This window comes from Budorcas taxicolor, chromosome 9 (genome assembly GCF_023091745.1).
Source record: "Budorcas taxicolor isolate Tak-1 chromosome 9, Takin1.1, whole genome shotgun sequence".
NCBI classification, from domain to species: domain Eukaryota; kingdom Metazoa; phylum Chordata; class Mammalia; order Artiodactyla; family Bovidae; genus Budorcas; species Budorcas taxicolor.
The window spans coordinates 47,517,557-47,540,366 of NC_068918.1; positions in this window are offsets into that span (position 1 = coordinate 47,517,557).

The window sequence follows — 22,810 nt, forward strand, 5'->3', positions numbered from 1 at the left end:
CCATTGACCCAACTCAGAAGATAGAGTCTTTTGGAAAGATGTTGTGCAACGTGTAACTAGAGCCTGAACAAGGCCAATTAAAAAGAAAGGTAGAAAAGGTTGACCTATTTGTGCAGTAGTTTCAAAATTTCAATAAAAAATCTAACCAGAGATAATGTTACCTTCCAAGGTTTTACATTTGTTGTTGTTCACCACCTCCCAGCTGCTGCTGCTGCTAAGTCGATTCAGTCGTTTCCAACTCTGTGTGACCCCATAGACGGCAGCCCACCAGGCTCCCCCATCCTTGGGATTCTCTAGGCAAGAATACTGGAGTGGGTTGCCATTTCCTTCTCCAATGCATGAAAGTGAAAAGTGAAAGTGAAGTCGCTCAGTCATGTCTGACTCTTCGCAACCCCATGGACTGCAGCCTACCAGGCTCCTCCATCCATGGGATTTTCCAGGCAAGAGTACTGGAGTGGGGTGCCATTGCCTTCTCCAAAGGTTTGCTCAAACTCATGTCTGTTGCTCAAACTCATGCCCATTTTCCATAGTCTCCCTCAAATATTGGATTGCACCTTTGAAGTTTGGGACCAGACCCACAAATGTATTTCTCCATCCCTTAAATGTAAATTCTATAAGAAGATTTTTTTTAATAACACTGAGTCAGTAAGGCAGTGATCTGAGAAGAATTCATAGAAAATATATTTTTACCTGGAGAGTACACATTTGGGTATAGGTGAACCAAACACAGAGTCCAGAGTCTTGGGAGCATGATGTAAAGAAGGTACTGCTCTTCGGCTAAAAAGTGTTAATCATAGTCTTTACAACTCTCAGGTCAGTATAGTCTCTACACTCCTTACATGAGGATGGCATCTCTCTAAACATCCTAGGAATTAAAGGAAGAAAAACATAACAATCAAGAGAGAAAGAAGAAAGCTACTTGTGAAGACAATCAGTTCAAGAGAAGCCAAGTATACCTTATGGAGCAATTGTATTCCCTCAAGAAAATCAAACTAAACATAAATTCTGTGGATCCATAAATAACAGGAATAATAATATGAAAATTACACTTACTATATTTTCTATAATGTACTAAATGCATTTACATATATTATCACATCTCATTGTATCAGCTACCCTACTATAAATATACTTATTTTACAGATGAAAAGGCTGAGGCTCAAAGTGAGTATCTCCTCATCATTTTAGTAGTTGAACCTAGGTAACCTGACTCTACAGCCCATGATTTTAATCAACACACCAGCTTTCACCACTGAGTAATATATTTTAATTCCAGAACTGAAATTCAGTTCAGTTCAGTTCAGTTCAGTTCAGTTTCTCAGTTGTGTCCGACTCTGCGACCCCATGAATCGCAGCACGCCAGGCCTCCCTGTCCATCACCAACTCCCGGACTTCACTAAGACTCACATCCATCCAGTCTGTGATGCCATCCAGCCATCTCATCCTCTGCCGTCCCCTTTTTCTCCTGCCCCCAGTCCCTCCCAGCATCAGAGTCTTTTCCAATGAGTCAACTCTTCGCATGAGGTGGCCAAACTCCTGGAGTTTCAGCTTCAGCATCATTCCTTCCAAAGAAATCCCAGGGCTGATCTCCTTCAGAATGGACTGGTTGGATCTCCTTGCAGTCCAAGGGACTCTCAAGAGTCTTCTCCAACACCACAGTTCAAAAGCATCAATTCTTTGGTGCTCAGCCTTCTTCCCAGTCTGACTCTCACATCCATACATGACCACAGGAAAAACCATAGCCTTGACTAGATGGACCTTAGTCGGCAAAGTAATGTCTCTGCTTTTGAATATGCTATCTAGGTTGGTCATACATTTTCTTCCAAGGAGTTAGCGTCTTTTAATTTCATGGCTGCAGTCACCATCTGCAGTGATTTTGGAGCCCCAAAAAATAAAGTCTGACACTGTTTCGCCATCTATTTCCCATGAAGTGATGGGACCTTGGAGTACAATATGGAGAAACTATTCCAAAAGACAAAGGAAAAAGAAATACATGTGTCACATGGCCAATGTTTCAGACTGGCCATGTGCCAGACTAAGTTTGAATCTTAGTTTTGCCATTTAAGTTTTTTGTTGGTTTGTTTTTCTAGTGTGCATTTAAAACATTTATTTATTTACTTTATTGAAGACCAATTGCTTCACAATATTGTTGTGCTTTTTGCCATACATCAACATGAATCAGCCGTGGGTGCACATGTGTACCCCCCATCCTGAACCTCCCTCCCACCTCCCTTTCTACCCCATCCCTCTGGGTTGCCTCAGAGCACTGACTTTCAGTGCTCTGCTTCATGCATCGAAATTGCATTGGTCATCTATTTTTACATTTGGTAATATACATGTTTCAATGCTATTCTCTCAAATCATCCCACCCTCACCTTCTCCCACATAGTCCAAACGTCTATTTTTTACATCTGTGTTTCTTTTGCTATCTTAAATATAGGGTCGTCATTACCATCTTTCTAAATTCCATATATATGCATTAATATACTGTATTGGTATCTCTCTTTCTAACTTACTTCACTCTGGTAATAGGCTCCAGTTTCATTCAGCTCATTAGAACTGGCTCAGATGCATTCTTTTTATAGCTGAGTAATATTCCATTGTGTGTGTGTACCACAACTTCCTTATCCATTCATCTGCTGTTGGACATCCAGGTTGTTTCCATGTTCTATCTATTGTGAACAGTGCTGCAGTGAACATTGGGGTACATGTGTCTCTAGATTTTGGTTTCCTTGGTGTGTATGCCCAGCAGTGGGATTGCTGGGTCATATAGCACTTCAATTTCCAGATTTTTAAAGAAATCTCTACACTGTTCTCTCCATGGTCGCTGTACTAGTTTGCATTTCCACCAACAGTATAAGAGGGTTTCCTTTTCTCCACACCCTCTCCAGCATTTATTGCTTGTAAACTTTTTGATAGTTTTGCCATTTAAGTTTTAAATAACCTCTTTGTGTCCCAGTTATCTGTAAAAGTGGAGATGAAATTGCATTTTATTTGCATTAAGTACTTAGTGCAACTTGCATTAAGTATTTAAGTGAGTTGATATTTATCAAATGGAGCAAATACTGTGATGGTTTTGTTTTTATTAAGAAAATCATTGCTGCTAAAAAATACATTTGAAAAAGCAAGGGGAAAATTAAATTATGTTGCATGGTGAATAAGAGATTGACAATGGAGGGATATATATGGTAAAGGGATTATTACTATTTATTAAAGAATAAAAAACAAATGAAAGCAAATTAATAATATTATATTAGCTATTATAACAGATAGTAATATATTCACTTACATATACCAAGGAATCATTATGTGCAAGGCATTATGTTAGTTTCTTTGCAAATATTATTTTATTCTAACCTTCAAATTATCCCATTAAAAGAACTTTACAGCATTATTAAAAGATAAGTAAATTAAAGCCTAAAGATTTTATACAACTAAAATAATATTTCATAGCTATGAAGTGATGGAGCTCTAAAGACAGTCAGATTGACTCCATAGTCTCTACCATCTATGCCAACATAGGCAAGTAGGAATTTTCTCAATAATAAGAATATTATTCTACTCCATACAATCTAAATGTGTCAAATGTGATATGACTGGAAAACTGAATTTTTAGTTTAATTCAATTATTTAAAGTTGAATTAAGAACATATGATTTGTGACAACTATATTGGAGAGCCACCTTCTACAGACATGTAAAGCAAAAGTGCTTACTATTTTGCAGACAAAATTTATTAACATATGCCAATACCCAGATATATCCTAAAATGTTGAATCACAAGATGAAGCATAGAATCTACCATGTATTAATTTCTGTACCTTTTTCTTCATGTACACATAAATTAATTTGTTCTGACAAGAATCATAATATTAAATGACAAAAATATCTTACTAGTGGAATAAAGTCGTAAACTACAAAGTATGTACACAAATTCAAGAGACAATATATATTAATATATATTTCATTTAGAGGATGAATTTATTTGAATAATCCCATCTATAGTTGCAAGCTACAGGGTTAAATACTAAGGAATGAAGTGAATGAGAAAAGAGCAGAATTTTTATCAAGAATATTTTAAACATTTCCTAAGGATCATAAATTTACTTGAGTAAATTTCTACATCAGAACATTCAATCACAATTTTGTCAATTCTCCCTAAATTTATCTGTGAATTCAAATGCAATGCCAATAAAATTGCATTGGCCAAAACAACACAAACTGAGTTAAAATGAAAAAGATGGAAGCTCAACAATTATTAAAGCATATATAACACAAGAAAAGTCTACACTTTTAAAAATCTTATCATAAAGGTATCTTACACACTCAACAGAAAGGACATGATAGAAAAACTGTGCTAGAAACATAAAAAATAAAATTAAAAATAATTTACAAACATCTGATCAAAAGGTTGGTATAACTTTAATTTTGAAAAGTTTTTTCTTAAAGTTTGAAGAGTGACCATCCTTGTTCTTCCAGATTTTGGAAGATTATATTAAGAATTAGTAGCTGATTAGTTATATTGGTGGTTCTTGGTTTTCTATGTGAATAAGTTATTTGTGCATAAACTTAATATGTTTTGCAAGTGAACTGAAGATGAATCTCTGTAATTGTATGGCACCTTAAGAGCTTGGCCAAATAATTCCAGTCTACATTTTTCCAAGGAAAGTTTAGAGGAGGCAGTAATAACCTTATGTGAATAAATTATCAAAAGCCATGGTACTCATATAATAATTGGAGAAGACTAAGATGAAAAAGGAAAAAAAAATGTTGTTTTGCTCCTTTCTTACACATTTAAAGGGAGAGAAAAAAAGTATATCAAGTCAGTTGCTTTCTGGAAACAGAGTTGTTCTACCTAATATTGATTAGCCATGGAAAGATTTCTGATCCTGTCATAGTCCATAGTTTCATAGAGGCTTTAAGGGAAAAAATGATTTAGATAAAAACTATTACTGTCAGATGAGGTAGCTGGATAGCATTTTTAATATTCTGAAAGATGTGTTTAAGCTTCATGAGGACAAACTTTGTTTTATCACCATTGTGTCTTCAGCCTTACTGTCTGGCATACATTTAATGCAAAAAAAAAAAAAAAAAAAAGAAAAAGAAAAAGAGAGATTTAAGTGGATGAATTGATTGAAGTTCAAGTAAGTGTTTTAACTTTCTGTCCAGTTTTGACAGGCAAAATTTTCTTTACCTGTAATCACCAGTCTACTTTTGAATTAGGAGACAAATTTACACAATTTAACCAAAAACTTTATATTTCCTTCTTTCAAATGTACTTATTGATCCAACCTGCATTTGGGTTTGAGTTTTGAAAAATAAGGCCAGCATAGATTGCAAAAGAAAGGGGACAAAATATATAGAAAGGATATATAGAAAGGAAGTTAGGAATAAAATAGTAAGCAAAGCACACAGGGCTCACAGCGCAAACTCTGCAATTAGAGAACATAAGTTACATTAAAGTAGAACAAGAGCGTATCCTCACATTCTTTGTCTTCTACTTCACTGGCACAGTTTAACATTTTAATTTCAAATGTTTTTACCTGGTAGACTAACCATTCTTAGTTGTTTCATTTGAAAGAAAAATAATGGAGATAACATAGGTCAATTCTGTTACAGTATATTCAATTACATTCAATTTATATGACTTTCTCTTATTCTTCCCTGCTACCTTAAATATTTTTTTTTTTCTTTTCCAGTTTACATAAAGGAAAGTGAGGTGTTTTGAAAATGTGTTTTCAGATTTTGTGAGAAAAATATGTTTTTCCTTGGGTGTGTTCTAATGCCAAATTTACATCTGGCTGGTAAGACTCTGTGAATGTGTGTGTGTGTGTGTGTGTGTGTGTGTGTGTGTGTGTGTATGGTTGTATGCACACATGCACATGCACTCTTGTGTGTTCATTTTCTTGCTCTCAGAACTGAGATTCATAAAAAATGATAATGATTTTTAGAAGATGGAGTGATAAAATATTGCAAAGATATTTTAATAAATACTTTCTGATAAACTTCATTGTCATTTCTTATAAGACAAAACAAAAGGTTGATTGAGAGATCTCTATTTTAAGAGAAAACTATGAAAGCTACACAGATTTTTATTGCTAAGTGCGTTCTAAAATCATTGTGTTTTGCTTATGTTTGAATGAAATACCATCACACCGAATAAGTTAATTGTAAGGAGCATTTAAATTATTCTATATATTTCTCGTGGAAGGTATATGTAGATCAATTTAGGGATAGTCTATGAGGGGCTATAATTATTAGTAAGCTTCCAAGATGTATTGTCTCTTAATGACAATTATAATAGGATAGAAAAACTATAGGTGAATGATATAGTGATTCACAATTTTGAAAAGTTATATACTCCACTTATTGTTGTTGTTCAGTCATTTCTGACTCCTTGCAATGCTATGACTAAAGCACACCATGTTTCCTGTCCTTCAATATCTCCCAGAGCTTGCTCAAACTCATGTCCATTGAGTTCATGATGCAATCTAACCACCTTGCCCTCTGTCATTCCCTTCTACTCCTATCTCCAATCTTTTCCAACATCAGAGTCTTTTTCAATGAGTCAGCTCTTCCCATGAAGTGGCCAGAGTATTAAAGCTTCAGTTTCAGCATCAGTCCTTCCAATGAATATTCAGGGTTGATTTCCTTAAGGATTGATTGATTTGATCTCCTTGCAGTCTAGTCTAGTTCAGTTCAGTTGCTCAGTCATGTCCAACTCCTTGCGACCCCATGGACTGCAGCATGCCAGGCCTCTCTGTCCATCACCGACTCCTGGAACTTATGCAAAGTCATGTCCATCAAGTCAATGGCCATCCAACCATCTCATCCTCTGTCGTCCCCTTCTCCTCCGACATTCAATCTTTCCCAGCATCAGGGTCTTTTCCAATGAGTCAGCTCTTCGCATCACATAGCCAAAGTATTGGAGTTTCAGCTTCAATATCAGTCCTTCCAATGAATATTCAGAACTGATTTCCTTTAGGATGGACTGGTTGTATCTCCTTGTAGTCCAAGGGACATTCAAAAGTCTTCTCCAACACCACATTTCAAAAGCATCAATTCTTAGGCCCTCAGCTTTCTTTATGGTCCAAATCTTACATCCATACATGACTACTGCAAAAACCATAGCCTTGACTAGACATGCCTTTGTCAGCAAGTAATGTCTCTGCTTCTTAATATGCTGTCTAGGTTGGTCATAACTTTTCTTCCATGGAGTAAGCATCTTTTAATTTCATGGCTGCAGTCACCATCTGCAGTGATTTTGGAGCCAAAGAAAATAAAGTCTTCCACTGTTTCCACTGTTTCCCCATCTATTTGCCATGAAGTGTTGAGACCAGATGCCGTGATCTTCGTTTTCTGAATGATGAGCTTTAAGCCAACTTTTTCCACTCTCTTCTTTCACTTTCATCAGGAGGCTCTTTGGTTCTTCTTCACTTTCTGCCATAAGGGTGGTGTAATCTGCATATCTGAGGTTATTGATATTTCTGCTGGCAATCTTGATTCCAGCTTGTGCTTCATCCAGCCTAGCCTTTCTCATGATGTACTAAGCATATAAGTTAAATAAGCAGGGTGACAATATACAGCCTTGACATACTCCTTTTCCTATTTGGAACCAGTATGTTGTTCCATGCCCACTTCTAACTGTTGGTTCCTGCATACAAATTTCTCAAGAGGCAGGTCATGTGGTCTGGTATGCCCATCTCTTGAAAAATTTTCCACAGTTTGTTGACATAGTCAAAGGCTTTAGCATAGTCAATGAAACAGAAGCAGATATTTTTCTGGAATTCTCTTTCTTTTTATATGATTCAATGGATGTATGGATGTTGACAATTTGATCTTTTGTCCCTCTACCTTTTCTAAATCCAAGTTTGTACATTTGGAATTTCTTGGTTCATGTACTGTTGAAGCTGATCTTGGAGGATTTTGAGCATGAACTTGCTAGCATGTGAAATGAGTTATTATAAAATATTGGTTATATTCTCTGTTATACATATGTTCCTTCAGCTTATTTTAAACCTAATCATTTATATCTCTTAATCCCTTACCCTTTTAATGACCCTGCTCCTTCCCTCACACCATTAGTAACAACTAGTTTATTCTCTATGTGTGCTTCGTTTCTGTTATATTCACTGTTTTGTTGTATTTTTAGATCCACATATTAGTGATACCATACAGTATTTGTCTTTATGTGTCTGACTTATTTCACTTAGCATGTATGTGTTAATCGCTCAGTCATGTCCAACTCTTTGCGACCAACCCCCCACTCCCCTGGCCTGGCTTCTCTGTCCATGGAATTCTCCAGGCAAGAATACTGGAGTGGATTGCCATTCCCTTCTTCAGAGGATCTTCCTTACCCAGGGATCAAACCCTGGTCTCCTGCATCACAGGCAGTTTCTTTATTGTTTGAGTTACAGGGAAGTCCTTAATGATAAGTTCCTTATCACTTAGCATAATACCCTCCAAATCCATCCATGTTGCTTTAAAGGACAAAAGTTCATCCTTTTGATGGCTATGTACCATTCCATTGCACTTCCCTGGTAGCTCAACTGGTAAAGAATCCACCTGCAAGGCAGGAGACCTTGGTTCAATTTCTGGGTTGGAAAGTTCCCCTAGAGAAGAGATAGACTACTCACTCTAGTATTCTTGGGCTTCCATAGTGGCTCAGATGGTAAAGAATCTGTCTTCAACGCGGGAGACCTGGGTTCACTCTCTGGGTTGGGGAAATCCCCTGGAGGAGATCATGGTCATACACACCAGTATTCTTGCCTGGAGAATCCCCATGGACAGAGGAGCCTGGCAGGCTACAGCCCATAAGGTCACATAGAGTGACTAAGCACAGCACAGCACTTTATTCCATTGTGTGTGTGTGTGTGTGTGTGTGTGTGTGTGTGTGTGTGTGTGTGTGTCCCATTCATCTGTTAAAGGACACTTAAGTTGCTTCCATGTCTTGTCTTAGCAATTGTAAATAATGTTACTACAAACACTCAGATGCATGCATCTTTTCAAATTACTGTGGTTTTTTTGTTTGTTTGTTTGTTTGTTTTGTTTTTAATGTGTACATAGGAGTGGAATTGCTCAGTCATACAGTTGTTCTGTTTGTTTTTTGTGGAACCTTCATAATGTTTTCCACAGTGACTGCATCAGTTTATATTCGCACTGACAGAACATAGAGGTTTTCATGGAATCAGTTTACTTGACTAAAATCAAGGTGTTGTCAAGACTGTATTCCTTCTGTAGGCTGGAGGGAAGATTTTATTTCCTGGCTTTTTCAGTTTCTAGAGGCTTCCGTCCTTCCTTGGCTTCCAGTCCCATATCATTCCTACCTCTGCTTTTATCATTGCATATGCCTCCTTTTTATAAGAACTCTCCTGATTACATCAGCCCATTTTGGATATTCAAGATAATATTACCATTTCAGTATCCTTGAATTACTTATGTGGACAAAGCCCCTTTTGCCTTGGGTATACCTTGCAGGGGTCTTTATTTTACCAAACACAATAGTTTCTGCATAACATTTTAACTTGACTATGTGAATCACAGAGGGTATTCTGAAAACATCAAGTTTATAAAATGAACAAGTAAAAACAGTTTCTTCTTCTATTGCTCTTGTCTAAGTCCTTTGCAGATTGATATCCAAGATAAAGGAAGTAGCAACATATCTGTGGGGTGCTCCTGGCCCAGCCAGTCACACAGTATGTACTCAGTTTTAAAGTTTATTTGATAGGATATAGCATCTCTGTCTTTTGTGGAAAACATCAGAATAAGTTTGAAAAATATGTTGCTGTGTGCAAAGGATGGAGTAACAGATACCATAAAGATCTATGAATCTTTGGGTGAGGAGGTTTCCTTTCTCTACTTTCCTAACCATTATGCATTAAAGCTGCAGCTTGTCTGGCAGGTGAATAACAATTTTTCTGAATCATAAAGAATATTTTGTTGCTACAGCAGCTGAAGATACTGAGGATGAGAGATAAAACTAATTTTAGAAATGTAAGTCTTAAAGAAAGTATATTTTTTCTCCTTATTTCCTTCTGCTTTAATATAAGATTACATAAACTTAAATTCACTTCAGAATCTCAGACACAGTGAAAGCTGTCTGAAACTTCCATTACAGAAACATATTTTACATTTCAAAAAAAATGGTTTAAAAGTATAATCTGGGCATGCGTATTTGTGCATGGATATAGCTTCAGTATTAAAATTTGCCATGAATGATTCTTTCCAACTACACAAAGATCATTATGATATCATTCTGGTTCATCTGATGAGAAAAAAACATACAGTTTAAAATATAAAGAGCTAAAATGAACACTAGCTATAGATTTTAGAGGATTAGAAGCAAAACATTCCACCTAAGAGGAACAGTGTATCAGTCAGAATATTTCATAGATAACCTTTTCAAGAATCTTCAATCCCAAAGTTGAAGTGATTTACAAGTAATAAAAGGTAAGAAATTGGTTGAGTAAAATAGTATAAAATAGAATTTAATTTAATGACTGGCTTGAGGACTTAGAATAAATACAATTACATAAAAATTTAAAACAATAATTATATTTAATGTTTAGATATGGGGTTAGCCTTAGCTAGTTGAAATTATGTAATGCCAGTCATAGCAAGTGAAATACACAAGTGTTAATTGGTCTTATACAATATGTATGAATGCATAAAGGAGACTGTCTATAATGTTTAATACAATTTCAAATCTAATTTGATGATATCATATTATTTTAAATAAAAGTTTAAATTTGGGCAAAAAAGACATGTGAATTTAGAAAGAGAAGAACTTGGGAAGTTCAGAACAAGACAACATGCTTTACATTGAGTAATGAAATGGAATCAGTGATAAATTTTAAAAATTATCTGATTTATGGAAATTTATTTGTCATTATATATTAAATTTCACATGTTTCAAGAAGTTATTTATATCTAGATGAATGTATGGATCATGTTCCACTTATTATTTTTTAAGATTGTTTCAATGATGTAGTACTATAATCAATAGTCTTTAGAATTGTACCATTTTTTTTAATCCAATAATTTTACTTCCAAACTATATGAACAGCTAAGAAAAAAAATAAAATAGATTGGTTTCTATTGGGCAAAATAAGCCACACAATATCATTGATTTTAAATAAGTGTCCATTCAGTAGCCTCATATGTTGGTTGGCTTTAGAGAAGCTGTAGGTCATAACTGATGGACATAAGAATTCTCTGAAATAGGGCTGATTCACACCTTTCTCCTCTTCCTCTTGGGATCACTGGACTAGGCTGGGCACATTCAGTGCATATTAATTACAGAGCAGAACTAAGCAATTCCAACTAACAAGTACATTTTAAACTTCTGCTTGAATTTCATCTTTTAAAACATTGTTGTCCAAAGTAAGTCAATTTCTGGGTCATATGGTAATTTTATGTTTAATATTTTTTGACATTGCTAATATGTTTTCCAAAGTAGTTGTGAGCCTTTATAATCCCAGTGGTGTATGAGGGTTCATTTTCCACATGCTTGTCAGAACTTGTTATTATCTGTCTTTTTAATCATAGTCATCTCAGGAGAATTTACCAATCAAGCCATTTGGACTTGGTTATTTTTTATAAGATGTATTACTAATTCAAGCTCTTTAGTTATTATGTATCAATTCAGATGTTATATTTATTCTTGAGTCAGTTTCAGTAGTTTGTGTCTCTCTAGGCATTTGTACATTTCATTTGGGTTTACTGACATTTTGGCATGTGTTTGTTATTAGTAGTCCTTTATATTACCTATTGAACTAAAGGGAAAGTGTTAGTTGCTCAGTCATGTCCAACCCTTTGCAATCCAAAGGACTGTAGCTTGCCGGACTCCTCTGTCCATGGAATTCTCCGGGCAAGAATACTGGAGTGCATAGCCATTCCCTTCTCCAGGGCATCTTCCCAACCCAGGAACTGAAATGAGATCTCCTGCATTGCAGGCATTTACCTGCAATTTACCATTTGAGCCAGGGAAGCTCCTTTTAATCTTTATATTTCTTATATGAATCTTTGCTTTTAGTAATTAGAATCCTTTTTTTTTTTGATTAGTCTACTTACCAGTTTAGTCATTAAAAAAAATCTTTTCTAAAAACCTACTTTGTTTTGTTGATTTTCTCTATTGGTTTTCTGTTTTCTATGTCATTTATTTCCAATCTAATCTTTATTGTTTGCTTTCTTCTGTTTGCCTTGAGTTGTGTTTCCTGTTTTTTCTAGTGGCTTAAAGTGGAAGCTTAGGTTATTGATTTGCGATAACTCTTACAGAAACGTAACTTTAAATTTCCCTCTGAGCACTGTTTTTACTGTATCCCACGTTTTGTTTTGTTGAGTTTTCATTGATTAATGTCAAAGTATTCAATATTTCATATTTCCCTACATACTTTTTTAGCCCTAGGAAAAAACAGAATGGGAAAAACTAGAGATCTCTTCAAGAAAATTAGAGATACCAAGGGAACATTTCATGCAAAGCTGGGCTCAATAAAGGACAGAAATGGTATGGACCTAACAGAAGCAGAAGATATTAAGAAGAGGTGGCAAGAATACACAGAAGAACTGTACAAAAAAGATCTTCACAACCAAGATAATCACGATGGTATGATCACTCATCTAGAGCCAGACGTCCTGGAATGTGAAGTCAAGTGGGCCTTAGAAAGCATCACTACGAACAAAGCTAGTGGAGGTGATGGAATTCCAGCTGAGCTATTTCAAATCCTGAAAGATGATACTGTGAAAGTGCTGCACTCAATATGCCAGCACGTTTGGAAAACTCAGCAGTGGACACAGGACTGGAAAAGGTCTGTTTTCATTCCAATCCCAAAGAAAGGCAATGCCAAAGAATGCTCAAACTACCGCACAATTGCACTCATCTCACATGCTAGTAAAGTAATGCTCAAAATTCTCCAAGCCAGGCTTCAGCAATACGTGAACCGTGAACTCCCTGATGTTCAAGCTGGTTTTAGAAAAGGCAGAGGAACCAGAGATCAAATTGCCAACATCCTCTGGGTCATCGAAAAACCAAGAGAGTTCCAGAAAAGCATCTATTTCTGCTTTATTTACTATGCCAAAGCCTTTGACTGTATGGATCACAATAAACTGTGGAAAATTATGAAAGAGATGGGAATACCAGACCACCTGACCTGCCTCTTGAGAAATCTGTATGCAGGTCAGGAAGCAACAGTTAGAACTGGACATGGAACAACAGACTTCTTCCAAATAGGAAAAGGGGTACATCAAGGCTGTACATTGTCACCCTGCTTATTTAACTTATATGCAGGGTACATCATGAGAAGCACTGGACTGGAAGAAGCACAAGCTGGAATCAAGATTGCTGGGAGAAATATCAATAACCTCAGATATGCAGATGACACCACCCTTATGGCAGAAAGTGAAGAGGAACTAAAAAGCCTCTTGATGAAAGTGAAAGAGGAGAGTGAAAAAGTTGGCTTAAAGCTCAACATTCAGAAAACGAAGATTGTGGCATCTGGTCCCATCAGTTCATGGGAAATAGATGGGGAAACAGTGGAAACAGTGTCAGGCTTTATTTTGGGGAGCTCCAAAATCACTGCAGATGGTGACTGCAGCCATGAAATTAAACGATGCTTGCTCCTTGGAAGGAAAACTACGATCAACCTAGATAGCATATTCAAAAGCAGAGACATTACTTTGCCAGCTAAAGTCCGTCTAGTCAAGGCTATGGTTTTTCCAGTGGTCATGTATGGATGTGAGAGTTGGACTGGGAAGAAGGCTGAGCAGCAAAGAATTGATGCTTTTGAACTGTGGTGTTGGAGAAGACTCTTGAGAGTCCCTTGGACTGCAAGGAGATCCAACCAGTCCATTCTGAAGGAGATCAACCCTGGGATTTCTTTGGAAGGAATGATGCTAAAGCTGAAGCTCCAGTACTTTGGCCACCTCATTGGAAGAGGTGACTCATTGGAAGACTCTGATGCTGGGAGGGATTGGGGGCAGGAGGAGAAGGGGATGGCAGATGATGAGATGGCTAGATGGCATCACTGACTCGATGGTCATGAATCTGAGTGAACTCCAGGAGTTGGTGATGGACAGGGAAGCCTGGCGTGCTATGATTCATGGGGTTGCAAAGAGTCGGACACGACTGAGTGACTGAACTGATATGAGAATAACTTCAAGATGTGTTATATCCATATATTAATGAATATCCCCACACTCCTTGCTTTTTCTATGGGATTTCCCAGGCAAGAATACCGGATCAGGTTGCCATTTCCTTCTCCAGGGGTTTTGAACCACAATTTTATTTAATTAGAGCTGGAAAATACACTTTGTATTATTTCAATCATCTTAATTATATTGAGGCCTTTTTTATGGTCTAAAATAGGATCTGTCTTGGAGAACCTGTCCCATACTTTGAGAAAAATGTGCATCCTGATCATCATGCTTTAAGTGATTCCTATTAGCTCTGATCATTTCAGATCTTCTACTTTTTGTTGATCTTCTCATCATGAAAGTTAAATATTTGAATCTTATATAATATTTTCAGTTGTCTCTTTCTCCCTTCCATACTTTCAGTTTTATCTTCATGTATTTTGGAGTCTTTGTGGTAAGTATGTTTATACTTACTTACATATTATATAACAGAGGTAATAAATAAAAGTGTATTTTTTTTTTCTATCTTCTTGATATACTGAAATTTTTACTATAAAAATGCCTTGCTTTGTTCCTATGAATAGTTTGGGTTTTTTTTTTTTTTTTTTAAGGCTATTTTTTTGTGCTATTAGTGTGGCTACTTTTTTATTTCCTATCTATCTGCATGTTGTTTGATAGTCTTATTTTCAGTCTTTCAGCATCTTTAAAATTAAATCTGTATTTTGTAGACAGTGTATGGTTGAATTGACTATGATTGTTTAAAAAAAAAACTATCTTGCCAATTTCTGTCTTTTAACTGGAGTGTTTCTTTCATTTATGTTTAAAGTAAATACTGATAAATGTAATAATAAATTCCCTTGTCACTTATTATTAACCATTTTGAATTTTATTTCTTATTGGTTTCTCTGTAGATTACAAGCATTATAAATGTCTCTTTAATATTAATACCAACTTCATTCAATAATATAAAAAAAATTAATCAAATGTAGCTTCATTGTCTTTTCTACATTTGTGCTATGGTTTTTATATAGATACAAATGACAGATAACCTATTGTTTATCCATGAACAAATATTTATGATTGCTTAATATAGTTGTAATTTATGTCAGATAGAAGGAAAGAAATAACTACAAAAAATGCATTTATACCTTTATTTATATTTACCTGACTTCCCTGGTGGCTCAGCCAGTAAAGCATCTGCCTACAACGTGGGAGACCCGGGTTCAATCCCTCGGTTGGGAAGATCCTCTGGAGAAGGCAATGGTAACCCACTCCAGTACTCTTGCCTGGAAAATCCCATGGACAGAGAAGCCTAGTAGGCTACAGTCTATGGGGTCGCAAAGAGTTGGACACAACTGAGAGAGACACTTCACTTCACTAATCTATGGTGGAGGTAATGAAGATAGATAATGGCTACCTAGTGAGCTACCTATACCACTGTTGCTTTCTTCTTCATATGGATTTGATACTGTCTACTGTCCTTACATTTCAGCTGGGACTTTATTTAGTACTTTTTGTAGGGAAGAATACTTTGGCCACCTGACGCAAAGAACTGACTCATTTGAAAAGACCCTGATGCTGGGAAATATTGAAGGCGGGAGGAGAAGGGGACAACAGAGGATGAGATGGTTGGATGGCATCACCAACTCAATGGGCATGAGTTTGCGTAAACTCTGGGAGTTGGTGATGGACAGGGAGGCCTGGTGTGCTGCTGTCCATGGAGTCACAAACAGACTGACACGACTGAGTGACTGAACTGAATTGAACTGTAGGGAAGAACTGCTAGTGATACTTTTACTCAGTTTTCTCTATAACATCTTAACTTTTCACTATGTTTTTGATGCATGTTATCACTGGATATAGAAATTTTTGTTGATTTTTTTTTTTTGTTACCACTGTGAATATATTATCCCACTACCTTCTGGCCTCTGTAGTTTGTGATGATAAATCAGCTCTCAATTTTATTGAGGATCCCTTGCACACAGTAATTCAGTTTGACCTTAATACTTCCAAGATTCTCTCTTGGGCTTTGACTGTTGTTTGTTTGACTGTGATTTATCTTGTTGTGGATTATTTTGAGTTTATCGTACCTTGGGTTTGTTTGAATATTAGAATGTGCATATTCATGCTTCCATAAAATAGGGAGAGTTTCAACCACTTCTCTTCAAATACTCTTTCTGCCATTTTCCCTTTCTCCTCTGGTTCTGGGGCTCTTGCTGAGTATATGTTGGTGGGCTCCCATGTGTCTCCTAGATTCTGTTTATTTATTTATTTATTTTTCTTTATGTTCCTCAGACTGGATAATCTCAATCTTTGAAACTCATTCTATAAATTTTGTATTCTTTGTTACAGTAAGCCATTGAAGTCTCTGCCTGCTTAGCTTAGCTGCCAGCTAACGATCCCAGGGATGGCAGAGCCTGGTGGGCTGCTGTCTATGGGATCGCAGAGAGTCAGACATGACCGATGCGACTTAGCAGCAGTAGCAGCAATGATTAAAAAGATTTATATATATACATATATATATATATATGTTTGGAATTAATACCTACCATTTTTTAACCAATGACTCCATGTTTTGAGGGGCATGCTTTCAGCAATCATTTAGATAGTTTAAACCTCTGCATCATCTTTCCATTTTTGCTTATACAGATCCTCAAGAATAACCTGAGGCAAGAATTTAGGACCTTCTCAGTGCTCTTCTGAGCACGCATACATGTCTGTGTATATATACAGCTCTACATGAGTGTGGGCTTCTAAATCCACAAGAATACGTCAGATCCTTCAGTGGCCCCTGTGGGGATCTCTTATTTCAACTTTTCCTGTTATGATTTTGGTTAGCTTGTTTTTGCCCCAATTATGCCTTAGGCCATTGGAGTATTTTGTTATTGTCACTGGTTGTTTTTGACAAGCATTCTAGGTGAAAAGACTGTCTGCCTTAAATAAGTCAGATCAAATAAAAACATCCTTATGTGTAGGATTTTTCACTGAACTGCTAGTCAGATCAAATAATGGGTATTGTTTGGCAATAAATCTTTGAAACAGCTCAAACTCTCCTATGACCCTGCTGGGCTGTAGGTCTTTAACACAATTGAGGCTGTGGGTTTTAAGGCTACTGCAGAGTTAAGAAGGGAATGGTGGTAGTAAGTCAAGTTAAAATAACACCAACTTTGTTGTTCTTGAGTGAAAGCTGTTTTTCTTGAACACATGCTTTTGAAATTTATTTAAGAGTTCTGTTAATTTTTCTTAAAAATTGATTCTGAGCATTTTTACCAGTGTTCTTTTTACTGTTTTCAATGGGAATATGTTTGGAGGACTTTATTCAACCATTTTTGTACAGATAGATTTTAGGCTCTTATCTGGTAGCCTATTTGACCCATCTGTCTACTTTTTCAACCTGAACTGCATATCAATTTCATACTTGTATTGTGAACCCAAAATTGCTTAACTAGCTTCTTGTTACTCAGATATTGGCTTAAGTATTGCACACACACAGTGTTCTTTCCTTACAAAGACATTTCAAATAAAACTTTACTATAATATTGTATGGGGCCAAACCTTAAAATAAATGGAAATACAGATCACTGAAAAATAGCTATGCATTAGAATCAGTTCAGTTCACTTCAGTTCAGTCACTCAGTCATGTCTGACTCTTTGAGACCCCATGAATCGCAGCACGCCAGGCCTCCCTGTCCATCACCAACTCCCGGAGTTCACTCAAACTCACGTCCATCGAGTCAGTGATGCCATCTAACCATCTCATCCTCCGTCATCCCCTTTTCCTCCTGCCCCCAATCCCTCCCAGCATCAGGGTCTTTTCCAATGAGTCAGCTCTTCACATGAGGTAGCCAAAGTACTGCATTAGAATAAATGACAGTAAAATACAGTATAAGTAGCTAGCATTTGTAAATATATCAGATCTTAGAGTACATTTTGAAAACACTTTTATTTCTTTAATTCAGCTTCACAATTAACTCATGAGTTAGTTGTTCTTCCTATTTTATATTAAATTGCAAAAGCTATGTAAGTTAAATTGTTAAAAATGCCATTTAGTATGTGTTTAAAAAAAAAAGTGAACTTCAGTCCTTTGACCCAAAAATATGTGTAACTTCCATTACACCAGCCTACCACTCACAAAATTTTAACATGATATTATATAAGAGATATAAGATATAAGAGAAAGTCCAGATGTACAAACTGGGTTTAGAGAAAACAGAGGAACCAGAGATCAAATTGCCAACATTTCTTGGATCATAGAGAAAGCAAAGGAATTCCAGAAAAACATCTACTTCTGCTTCATTGACTATGCTAAAGACTTTGACTTTGTAGATAACACAAACTGTAGAAAATCCTTAAGGAAATGGGAATACCAGACCACCTTACTTTTCTCCTGTGAAACCTGTATGCAGAAGAAGCAACAGTAAGAACTGAATGTGAAACAACTGACTGGTTCAAAACTGGGAAAGGAGTATACCAATATACATACAGTATGCCAATATACATACATACAGCATACCATGTGCTATATATTGTACCTCTGTTTATTTAATTTCTATGCAGAGTACATCATGCAGAATGCCAGGCTGAATGATTCACAAGCTGGTTTTAAGATTATTGGGAGAAATATCAACAACTTTGGATATGCAAATGATACCACTTTAACGGCAGAAAGTGAAGAGGAACTCAATTAGAGCCTCTTGATGAAGGCAAAAGAGGAGAGTGAAAAAGTTGGTTTAAAACTCAACATTTAAAAACCTAAGATCATAACATCTGATCCCATCACTTCATGGCAAATAGAAGGGGGAAAAGTGAAAACAGTGATAGATTTTATCTTCTTGGGTTCCAAAATCACTGCAGATGGTGACTGCAGCCATGAAATTAAAAGATATTTGCTCCTTTGAACGAAAGCTATGACAAACCTAGATAGCACATTAAAAAGCAGAGACATCACTTTGCCAACAAAAGTCCATATAGTCAAAGCTATGGTTTTTCCAATAGTCATGTACAGATGTGAGAGTTGGACCAGAAAGAAAGCTGAGTGCTGAATAATTGATGATTTTGAATTGTGATGCTGGAGAAGACTTTTGAGAATCACCTGGACAGTAAGTACATCAAAGCCGTTAATCATAAAGAAATCAACCCTGAATGTTTATTGGTAGGATGAATGCTGGAACTGAAGCTCCAATGTTTTCTCCACCTCATGCGAAGAGCTGAATCATTCGAAGAGACCCTGATGCTGGAAAAGATTGTGAGGGCAGAGGAAAAAGGGGCAACAGTAGATGAAATGGTTGAGTAGCATCAGCAACTCAATGGACATGAGTTTGGGCAAACTCCAAGAGATAGTAAAGGACAGGAAAGGCTGGCATCCTGCAGTCCATGGGGTTTCAAAGAGTCAGACAGGACTTAGCAACTGAACAACAACAACGAAATATACATTTGCTATAAACATTAAAAAAAAAAATCCCAGTGTTGATAACTACCAAGTGAGACTCTTGTTTTTATAGCTTGGTATAGCACATAAAAATTGTACATATTGGTTACAGGTACTTTGTTATTTCCAATGTTGTATTTACTAAGCTAACAAAGTATACGACTGAGTATTTTAATTTTTTCCAATGAAAATTATTTTATTTCAGCACGTAGTCTCCAAAGAACCTGTATTCCTAAGTAAGATGCTTTCCCAGTATCTAAAGAAGTCAATAGATACATATTTGTCTTCAACCAGCTCTCAGTTTGGTTCATTATCTAGTCCAGTCATGCTCGTCTAGTCCATCTAGCTCGTCATTGTGGCTCAGACGGTAAAGCGTCTGCCTGCAATGCAGGAGACCTGCGTTCGATCCTTGGGTCGGGAAGATCCCCTGGAGAAGGCAGTGGCAATCCACTCCAGTACTCTTGCCTGGAAAATCCCATGGACGGAGGAGCCTGATAGGCTACAGTCCATGGGGTCTCAAACAGTCAGACACGACTGAGCAACTTCACTAGTCCAGTCACAAAAAGCGAACTTTTCTTTCGTTTCCCTTTGATATTTTACTAACTAAAGAAATACCTTCAGTTAATTTCTTGTCTTGAATAGAAAAATTATTGGCTAAAAAGATCAATTTACATAATTATGTTCTCTGTCACAAACTCCTCAAAAGTTTTTGCAAATCAAGTGGTCATGGCACCTCTTCCTTCAGATTGCATCAATCTTCCTTCAGTAGCAGAAGGAATAGATATCCTCTTTCTATCTCCTTGTTAGCTTGTAAATTGGGATAAATGATTCTACACCTCTATGCAGCCTTTTCATCCTCTATAAACTTCCTTTGACTTCTTTGGCTTTCCTGTTAAGATATGCTCAGGCTTGAAATTCTTTAATTTTGTGAATATCTGAGTATATTGGAAACACTCAGAGTGAAGAATGAATTTATCTTCTGGCCAAAAAAATTGATGCTACTCCATTTATGGGCAATAGTGTTTGAGTACAGAGCAAGTATAGTTAGAACTCTAAAGTTCTGATTTATTTGGTAATCTATAACTTTTATAAAATAATAAATAAAAACAATCTAAACAATCTTTTTTTAATTTTAAAAATTATTCAATTCCTTACAGTTTATATTTTCAAACATTTTTTAAAAATATAAAAATATAAATATTTACCATTGAGAACATATTAAACACCTCAGCTCTAAGTTGAACATAATAGGCCATCAATGGTATTTTGTTATGGTGCTTCCAAGAGAAACAATTACTAATATTGTATTTTTTACATTGGTTTAATATAACTAAGCACATTGTCTTAACCCAAGCATTAGAAGATTAATTTTCAGTGTCCTTGAAGATTTTGTGAGAGTGTACACCCACTTAGCATTTACCAAAATGTCACAATATCAAATGACCAGACAGCACATTGAAAAATATCTGAGTACTTAAAAAGTGGATGACAGAAATCACATTTCATTCAGTAAATAAGCCTGCTTTTGGCTCGAATAATGAAGAAAAATTAGAGTTCTAGAAATTAAGAATGAAATAAATGATATCTGAAAAGCAGGCTCTTTTTATTCTTGTTTCCTTTAACAAACTAAAATTCATGTGGTCATGATTAGTAATGTCAGTTGTATAAATATAAACAGAATTACTTTAAATCAAACGATTTGACAGAAAAAGAAATCTCTGTCCTTCAGAATATTATTTCACTGTATTTTCTCAAACTTGACTAGCTCATATATATATATATATATATATATTAGTATTTTTAAATTTAATTCATGGACTTCACAATAAACAAAATTTTCAGAATCAAGTATATTTTCTCCATTTCCACACACAATATAAACAGTCTATGCTCTATAACTGAATAAATAAAATCAATTTAGTATTTCTAAGGACTAAGAATTCAACTAGCAAATCAATGTCTTTTTCTGGGAGACAAATGGTAAAATATAAAAATGTTTCTCTATTCATCAAAACAACATACCTCCTTTTCTGTATGGTAAGTATCAGATGTTAACATTCTTCATTGAGAGAGTTGCCACATTGAAAGAGAGGATTAAGTTTAAATAGAATTGCCTCTCCTTCCAATCCAGATTGTTTATTGCTCCTATAAGTGGTTTAAATTTTATGTCCCTTCTTTCAGGCAAATATGAAATTGCAAAGACTGTATGAAGCTGCTGTCATTTCTCTTATAAGGAGTCAGTAGCAGACACTACCAGAGCAATAGGGAAACAAACTTTTTCACTTCCCTACTTGATGCATCTCCTTCAATCAAGTCAATCCCAGGAGATGAAGGAACAATGTTGTTTGTCAAGCCAAACAGCAGGCTGAAAGAAATGTCACTTTTAACTCAGAGATAGAGAAGGAGAAAAGAATAGGTCCAGAAATAGGAAAAAAAAAAGTTTACTATATAATCAAAATCAAACTGTGTAAATAACATCCCACCATATTCCCAAGTGTGGAAATTGCATATTACTTCCAGACTATGGAAGAATAATAGGATTAGTATAGCATAGTATTGTGTATCCATCTTTATGTTTTCTTTCATTGATAGTTCAATTGCATTTTAAGAAATCTACTTTGCAATGAAAAAATTTTAAATAATTCATTAATTGTTGCACTCATAATAAACCTTGAATTTCACTATAGGTGTAGAAAAAAGCTATCTTTTAATGGATAAGCTCAATATTATTTTGATAGCTATTTTCTTTTTATGTTTACAGTTTACAAATTGCTTTCATTTGAAATCAGTGATAATACTGCACACTTCACTACACAGATTATCTTTTAGCACAATCATTTGTTTCCATGCTTGGGAATATATATACAATGAGATAGTAAAATCATTAAAGGCAACTGAATGAGTATACAAGATGTTTCAAGTTGCCTAATAACATCTGTTCGAAAACTATAAACATTTTGAAAAATAATCAGAATCCTTTCTTTGTTCAACCTAGAGAAATGCTCTTTCTGTGTTTATGTTAAAATTAACTGCTACATATTGTTCAGATTTAAAATAGATTAGATCTATTTTTGAACAATTCTACTGATTATAATAAAGTGCTATTTTTTTTCAAGGATTTCTCAACTTCTAGCTTCAACAGTTCCCTTTTATTCTTTTTTTTCTTTCCCCGGGTACTTGATTGTTTTTACTCACTTCAATTATGAAACAAAGAATTGCTAGATACTGGGGAGATGCTCTTTATATACAAAGAG